Below are 9,224 nucleotides of genomic sequence, written 5' to 3' on the forward strand. Positions count from 1 at the left end.
TACGTGGAAAGGGATATTGGAGATGAGGAAATTTGTGAAGGAAGAGGCGTGTTTTTCGGTTGGGAATGGAAATTGTATTCGTATATGGGATGATCCATGGATACCAAGTCTAAGGGGGTTCAAGCCGGGCAAGAAAGAAGAAGGTATTGACCTTACCAATTTATTTCTTGTGAAGGACCTTATTGATGAGAATGGGGGTTGGAAGAAGATGGTTATAGAAGACAAATTTGATGAATTGTCGGCCAAGGCAATCTGTGAGATCCCACTTTCGAAAATAAATAAGAAGGATGAGTTGATTTGGATACATACATTAAACGGTGACTTTACTACAAAATCTTTATATACTTCCTTAGTAAAAGAGAAGCCTACATCGTGTAGAAGAGTTGAATTAGAAAATGGGTTATCATGGAGAAAATTATGGAAGAAGTTCAATGTGGTGCCGAGAGTTAAAATGTTTGTATGGAGATTACTTCAAAATACATTACCAACAAAGGTACGAATACTAAAATACAATAATGAAGTTTCCAGCATATGTGCTATTTGTGAGGAGGAAGAAGAAGATGATGATCACCTATTCAGATTATGTAAGAAGGCAAGGGAAATGTGGACGAGCTATCCCTTAAATTTACGAGTTGAAGGGGAAGAAAATTTTAAACAATTAATCTGCCGTTGGATGGGAAACAATGAAGAAGAGGAAGTAGTTATTGAGTATCGATTATATGTTATTTGGTGCTTATGGAAAGCAAGAAATGCTCGTGTCTTTAATGGAGTACAACCAGATGTGTACAAAATAATAAAAGAGGCTTCTACTATGCAAGCAGACTACTCGGTTGGGAGAGTAAATAGTGAAGAGCAGGTGAGTATACAAGTGGAGAAAGAAATGCAATACTGGAAACCACCGTCACCGGATTATCTAAAAATCAACTTCGACGGAGCGTTTTCGAATGATAAGGGAGGTGCAGCTGCTGTGTGCAGAAATGAGGAAGGTAAGTTCGTTATGGCTTTGATGAGGAAATTCAAATCTTCATCGGCAATGGAGACCGAAGCTATTGCAGCTCAGTTGGCAGTACAACGTGCTCTATCTATGCCAGAATATGAGTATATACTAGAAGGAGATGCATTGACAATCATAAAAACTTGTTCGAAGGATAGGGAGGTTATCCCATGGAAGATAAAACCAATTGTTATGGAAATTGTCGAGGGTCTTGCAAGGTTACAAAATACTTCGTTTAATTTTTGCTATCGTGAGGCAAATAAGGTAGCTCATATCTTAGCAAAATCTGCCTATACGAATGTTTCAAATCAAAGTACGGAAATCTATGAGATTCCAAATTCTATTGTAAGTCAGTTGGAGACAGATTGTTCCAACATGAATTCAAACTCAAGTACTTAATAAATTGAGGTATTAACCTCCTTTCACCAAAAAAAAAATTAAAAGTTTTATTTCTTTCTTTAAAAAGGAGATTTAAAGAAAGAATAATTTGAACCATGCAAAATTATTGTTATCAGTTAAGATTTATCTCTCTGCAAATTTTTATTATTTCCTTAAACAAGTGGGAGTAGGAATGAGATTTAAAAGCATTCGTAATCATATATGGATAAAACTTCATTAATCCACTTAATAGAAGGGAAATCAGCGTAGGTGTAAATGAGACTAATATCTACCATCGGATCGTGAAGACATCAACAACATGTACCGTTAGATGATGAAGACTTAACATAATATTATTTATATATCTTTCAAATATATTGTTTTATATTGTATTTATAAAAGATATATTATAATATTGAGAGGATATCTTAATTAGTCTTCTTACCTAATAGAGCGATAGTGAGACTCTATATATATTTCGGTTGTAATCAACAATTTTTATGGAATAAGAATTATCTCTTCTCTCTAATTCTATCATGGTATCAGAGCTAGGCGCACACGTGCTCCATGCCACCCGAAAAAAAAAAACACGTTTTAGGCTAACCACGCCACACATGAGGGGGCGTGTGAGAATAATCCCACATGGGAGAAGGGGTAACTAGCAACCAAAAATATAATGTCTAGGTCCTCTCTACTCATAGCCAATTGATTTTGAGTTGGATGACCACAAACTTATCATGGTATCAGAGCCTAAAAAATCTAACGAGTAATGAATTAGATCCTAGTGAGCTTCCGCAAAACCGGCGGCGGTAGCCAATATCAATGACTACCGTCCGCCGGAGTATTGTCTATTAATTTATTTTTTTTACTTATTTCTAAATTTGTGTTTCCTATCAATCATTTAGCTTAGAAAAAGAATAATAAACTTCTTGATCTATAATTGTTCCTACTTTTCCATAGTAGAAGAATGTTTAAGATCTAAAGGAGATAAAGAGAGAATGAGTTCTTGATGTCTTACATTACAAAGTTACTCCTTCCTTACAAGTGTCAACAATTTGATCTCATTTGTCAACTAAGTTCATCAAGATTTATAAACATCAAAACCTTGATTACTCCTAACTACCTTTTATCTTTCATTTCTCAAATCTCTCACTTTTTAGTTTACCTTCCTGTTCTCTAGAGGATGCGTGAATTCAATTTTCAATGATTATATCTTAATCGAGGTAAATTAAATCAAATTCTTCTAAATTTTTCTTTCTTTTCAATCTCATTACAGTAATTGGCTTCTATTCTACAGTATAATTTTCTTGGATCTTAATATTCTCTCTTTTATTAATCCATATAACTCTATCTCTTTCGTGGAGTTTTCATCGACCCCACTGCTTTCTTGCTGAAATCCTCTTTCTTTCTCATTTTCTCAAAAAAAATAGAGTTTGACAAATCCATATAACTCTATTCTTTTTTTTTGGGGGGCGGGGGGGGGGGGGGGGGGGGGGGGGGTTTACAGACCTCATTGCTTTCTTGCTGAAATCCCGTTTCTTTCTCATTTTCTCAAAAAAAAAAAAAGAGTTTGACTAAGATTTTCTGAACTCAAGGGCTGCCTCATATTTTCTATTTTTTTCTTCTAATTTGATTTTCTTTCTAACAACAAAGGGAAAAATTGTGTTAAAAAAAAGAAGTTGATCTGACTCTGGTTTCCCACTTCTTATGTCATGGGTATATAAAAATACCGCATCCACTATTTTGAAAAAAAACTGAAAGGGGTTTAAAGGCCATAGATAAAGTTTGAAGAGGACTTGACAAATTACAAGAAGTATAATTTATATGGCAAGCTAAACAAGTCTAACGACCAGCTTAGCTTGAGGGGGAATGTAAATGAGACTAATATCTACCATCGGATTGTGAAGACATCAGCGACATGTACCGTTAGATGATGAAGACTTAACATGATATTATTTATATATCTTTCAAATATATTGTTTTATATTGTATTTATAAAAGATATATTTTAATATTGAGAGGATATCTTAATTAGTCTTCTTACCTAATAGAGCGATAGTGAGACTCTATATATATTTCGGTTGTAATCAACAATTTTTATGGAATAAGAATTATCTCTTCTCTCTAATTCTATCATGGTATCAGAGCAAGGCCCGCACGTGCTCCATGCCACCCCAAAACAAAACACGTGTTAGGCTAACCACGCCACACGTGAGGGGGCGTGTGAGAATAGTCCCACATGGGAGAAGGGGTAACTAGCAACCAAAAAATATAATGTCTAGATCCTCTCCACTCATAGCCAATTGGTTTTGAGTTGGATGACCACAAACTTATCATGGTATAAGAGCCTAAAAACTCTAAGAAGTATTGAATTAGATCCTAGTGAGCTTCCGCAAAACCGGCGGCGGTAGCCAATATCAATGACTACCGTCCGCCGGAGTATTGTCTATTAATTTTTTTTTTACTTATTTCTAAATTTGTGTTTCCTTTCAATCACTGAGCTTGGAAAAAGAATAATAAACTTCTTGATCTATAATTGTTCCTACTTTTCCATAGTAGAAGAATGTTTAAGATCTAAAGGAGATAAAGAGAGAATGAGTTCTTGATGTCTTACATTACAAAGTTACTCCTTCCTTGTAAGTTTCAACAATTTGATCTCATTTGTCAACTAAGTTCATCAAGATTTATAAACATCAAAACCTTGATTACTCCTAACTACCTTTTATCTTTCATTTCTCAAATCTCTCACTTTTTTGTTTACCTTCCTGTTCTCTAGAGGATGCGTGAATTCAATTTTCAATTATTATATCTTAATCGAGGTAAATTAAATCAAATTCTTCTAAATTTTTCTTTCTTTTCAATCTCATTACAGTAATTGGCTTCTATTCTACAGTATAATTTTCTTGGATCTTAATATTCTCTCTTTTATTAATCCATATAACTCTATCTCTTTCGTGGAGTTTTCAACGACCTCACTGCTTTCTTGCTGAAGTCCTCTCTCTTTCTCATTTTCTCAAAAAAATAGAGTTTGACTAATCTATATAACTCTATTCTCTCGTGGGGTTTTCACAGACCTCATTGCTTTCTCGCTGAAATCCTGTTTCTTTCTCATTTTCTTAAAAAAAAAGAGTTTGACTAAGATTTTCTGAACTCAAGGGCCGCCTCATATTTTCTATTTTTTTCTTCTAATTTGATTTTCTTTCTAACAACAAAGGGAAAAATTGTGTTAAAAAAAAAAGAAGTTGATCTGACTCTGGTTTCCCACTTCTTATGTCATGGGTATATAAAAATACCGCATCCACTATTTTGAAAAAAAACTGAAAGGGGTTTAAAGGCCATAGATAAAGTTTGAAGAGGACTTGACAAATTACAAGAAGTATAATTTATATGGCAAGCTAAACAAGTCTAACGACCAGCTTAGCTTGAGGGGGAATGTAAATGAGACTAATATCTACCATCGGATTGTGAAGACATCAGCGACATGTACCGTTAGATGATGAAGACTTAACATGATATTATTTATATATCTTTCAAATATATTGTTTTATATTGTATTTATAAAAGATATATTTTAATATTGAGAGGATATCTTAATTAGTCTTCTTACCTAATAGAGCGATAGTGAGACTCTATATATATTTCGGTTGTAATCAACAATTTTTATGGAATAAGAATTATCTCTTCTCTCTAATTCTATCATAGTATCAGAGCAAGGCCCGCACGTGCTCCATGCCACCCCAAAACAAAACACGTGTTAGGCTAACCACGCCACACGTGAGGGGGCGTGTGAGAATAGTCCCACATGGGAGAAGGGGTAACTAGCAACCAAAAAATATAATGTCTAGATCCTCTCCACTCATAGCCAATTGGTTTTGAGTTGGATGACCACAAACTTATCATGGTATAAGAGCCTAAAAACTCTAAGAAGTATTGAATTAGATCCTAGTGAGCTTCCGCAAAACCGGCGGCGGTAGCCAATATCAATGACTACCGTCCGCCGGAGTATTGTCTATTAATTTTTTTTTTACTTATTTCTAAATTTGTGTTTCCTTTCAATCACTGAGCTTGGAAAAAGAATAATAAACTTCTTGATCTATAATTGTTCCTACTTTTCCATAGTAGAAGAATGTTTAAGATCTAAAGGAGATAAAGAGAGAATGAGTTCTTGATGTCTTACATTACAAAGTTACTCCTTCCTTGTAAGTTTCAACAATTTGATCTCATTTGTCAACTAAGTTCATCAAGATTTATAAACATCAAAACCTTGATTACTCCTAACTACCTTTTATCTTTCATTTCTCAAATCTCTCACTTTTTTGTTTACCTTCCTGTTCTCTAGAGGATGCGTGAATTCAATTTTCAATTATTATATCTTAATCGAGGTAAATTAAATCAAATTCTTCTAAATTTTTCTTTCTTTTCAATCTCATTACAGTAATTGGCTTCTATTCTACAGTATAATTTTCTTGGATCTTAATATTCTCTCTTTTATTAATCCATATAACTCTATCTCTTTCGTGGAGTTTTCAACGACCTCACTGCTTTCTTGCTGAAGTCCTCTCTCTTTCTCATTTTCTCAAAAAAATAGAGTTTGACTAATCTATATAACTCTATTCTCTCGTGGGGTTTTCACAGACCTCATTGCTTTCTCGCTGAAATCCTGTTTCTTTCTCATTTTCTTAAAAAAAAAGAGTTTGACTAAGATTTTCTGAACTCAAGGGCCGCCTCATATTTTCTATTTTTTTCTTCTAATTTGATTTTCTTTCTAACAACAAAGGGAAAAATTGTGTTAAAAAAAAAAGAAGTTGATCTGACTCTGGTTTCCCACTTCTTCTGTCATGGGTATATAAAAACACAGCATCCACTATTTTGAAAAAAAAACTGAAAGGGGTTTAAAGGCCATAGATAAAGTTTGAAGAGGACTTGACAAATTGCAAGAAGTATAATTTATATGGCAAGCTAAACAAGTCTAACGACCAGCTTAGCTTGAGGGGGAATGTAAATGAGACTAATATCTACCATCGGATCGTGAAGACATCAGCAACATGTACCGTTAGATGATGAAGACTTGACATGATATTATTTATATATCTTTCAAATATATTGTTTTATATTGTATTTATAAAAGATATATTGTAATATTGAGAGGATATCTTAATAGTCTTCTTACCTAATAGAGCGATAGTGAGACTCTATATATATTTCGATTGTAATCAACAATTGTTATGGAATAAGAATTATCTTTTCTCTCTAATTCAGAACTTGTTTCGGGTGAATTTTATTTACTATACTAGTAAAAATTTGAATGTCATGCAGCATTTAGTTGAGCTAAATGATGGGAACATAATCTGCGTAAATTTTGTTAACTACATAATCAAGAGACATGTATATAGTTGTATTCAATTATCTTACGGTTTGACAAGTTTCTTTTTTTGTTGAAAGGTGGAATTACATTAAGCAACAAGAGTATTATTACAATACATATGAACTAAAAAGTAAGGAACATTTTTCCAGTTTTTCAATCTATACTTCTTGCGAGCCCATTTCGCGAGTTTGTCAGCTTGAACGTTTAGTGATCTTTTCGTGTGAATGAATTTGATATTGTCCAATCTCTTTTTGATGTTTTTGATTCTTTGGATGTGGATCTTCGATTGCCACTGAATTTTATGCCTCGGGTTCTTCAAGTGCTTTATAAGATTGATATTGTCGCTTTCTATCACAATAGATCATGGTGGGATAAATGAGAAATAATAACATTAAAGAAAGAAAAAGAATCGGAGAAGAAAACACCTTTTTTCTCGCAAATTTCCCTCTGTGGAGCCAAACAGACCCTTAGGGAAAATAATTTTCTCGTCTTCCCGGAAACGATTTCCTGGTGAGAAAATTATTTTCGTTCTCTGGTTTTTCTCTCTCTCTACTGTTTTCTCTTTCTTTCTCTCTCTAAACTTTCTCTTTACCTCTATAATAAACACAGAAGCTCTCTCTCTCTCTCTCTCTAACAGTAAAAAAAGAAGAAGAAAATATGAGTTTTAATGGAGTTATAAAATTAATTCAATTTCTCTCTCTCTATAAATCAGCAGCTCTCTCTCTCTAACTTTTTCAACATAAACCCCTCTTTCTCACAAAGAGAAAGTCAGCGAGTTCGTCAGATATGTACGAGGGGCACCGAAGCTTGAATATACGTGAGTACCAAATCATGTACCCAGGAAAATGCCAAGCGTCGTCCTCAATGGCCCGAAAGTGTACCACCAGAATATCTTACCGTCCATCTTCTGTTGTGCGAACCAAGCCACGTGTTGATGAAAGCTTTAAGTTTGGTCAACTAATTTTGACTCCCAACTTTGACTTGGTCGAGTTTGCTCATAAGAACTCTGATTTGACTTCCGTTTTCACCACTGGGTTCGTCTTCGACTCTAGTTTCCTCCGAGTATCATCAATTCACCAGACTACCATAATCTCCAAATGACCAAAATGCCCCCAAAGGTGTCTTTCTCCCGATTTTTATTCGTTTTTCACTCTCAACTTCTTAGAAAACACCTGTGTAAGAAAAACCAGCAAATCATAACAGTAACCGCTCGAAATGGACTAACTAACCCGAGTTAAGAGATTCAGATGGGACAGTTTCATGTCTCATCAGGTTGGTTCATCGAAAGTAGCGCGAAGAATCTCATCATTCCACTGATAGTTGGTGATAAGGTGGAAAACTTTGGTAAGAGTTGAGTTGTTGGAGTTAGGAATGGAGCTGGTAGTACCTGGGATTCAGCTGTGAGTCCAGAGGTTAATGTTTTCGCCCTAGTGTACTTCCCATGTAATAAGATGATCGATGTTGTCATAATTTCTTTTGATGACTTTTCAGTTCCACGAATGGTGGGATTTTGCTGGCCCAAGAGCATTATAGTTAGGGAAATATTTGTCTTTCAAGAATTGGACCCAAAGTGCTTCAGGGTCGGATTTAAGGCGCCAAGCCAGTTTGCTAAGGAGGGCAGTGTTGTCTAGATGAGGACCATGGATACCTAGCCATCCATGTTTCTTAGGAAGATAGATATATGACCAAGCTTTGGTGCATACACCTTTGGACTTTCCCCACCAGAAGGACTCTTGCGATGAATAGTAACTTATTTATAAAATGCTACGGGATACAATCTAATGGGATACATCCCTTCTTATGGGATATCACGAAGGGATGTATCCACCCAAGCCAACGGGTATTGTACCCATTTGGTTCATATTTGAAATCTCCCAAGATTCCCCCACCATTTCAAAAAAAATTTCTCTTATGGATTTGAACCTTCACATAGTGCAAACAACTCAAAGCTTTATTAAAAATCTTGTACATACAAGACAAAAAAGAAAAAAATTAAATAACACAAAACAACTATGACATTATCGTAGAAACTTGTACATACATGATAGGTATCTTATTGATTTGAACCTTCACTTAGTGCAAACAACTCAAAGCTTTGTCAGAATGCTATGATGAACGTGTCTTGAACCAAAATCCTATAGCGATAAACTCTAGTCATCGCATGTGAAATTAACCGTCTCGCACTTAAATATTGGAAGTTGAATAGAAAGTAATTGTGATCGAAAAGGTAATTTTGTATTATGCACAAGGGTCCATATATAATTCACGTTAGAGTTTGAATATATTTACAAATATAAAAAGAAATTATTCAGGAAATTTATCTCAGATTTCTTTCCTTATGTCTTCATACATCTCGAATTTCTTTCTCTACGTCTTAATACGCCAATGTCCCCCCTCCACCCCACCCCCCCCCCCCCCCCCCCCTCCCTGCAAGTTGGAGCAGGTGAAGAAATTTGACTCAAACCCAACTTGGAAAGAAGACGTTGA

Source organism: Eschscholzia californica, unplaced genomic scaffold (genome assembly GCF_041429995.1).
Source record: "Eschscholzia californica isolate CP2 unplaced genomic scaffold, dmEscCali1.0.p SCAF_2, whole genome shotgun sequence".
Classification (NCBI taxonomy): Eukaryota; Viridiplantae; Streptophyta; class Magnoliopsida; order Ranunculales; family Papaveraceae; genus Eschscholzia; species Eschscholzia californica.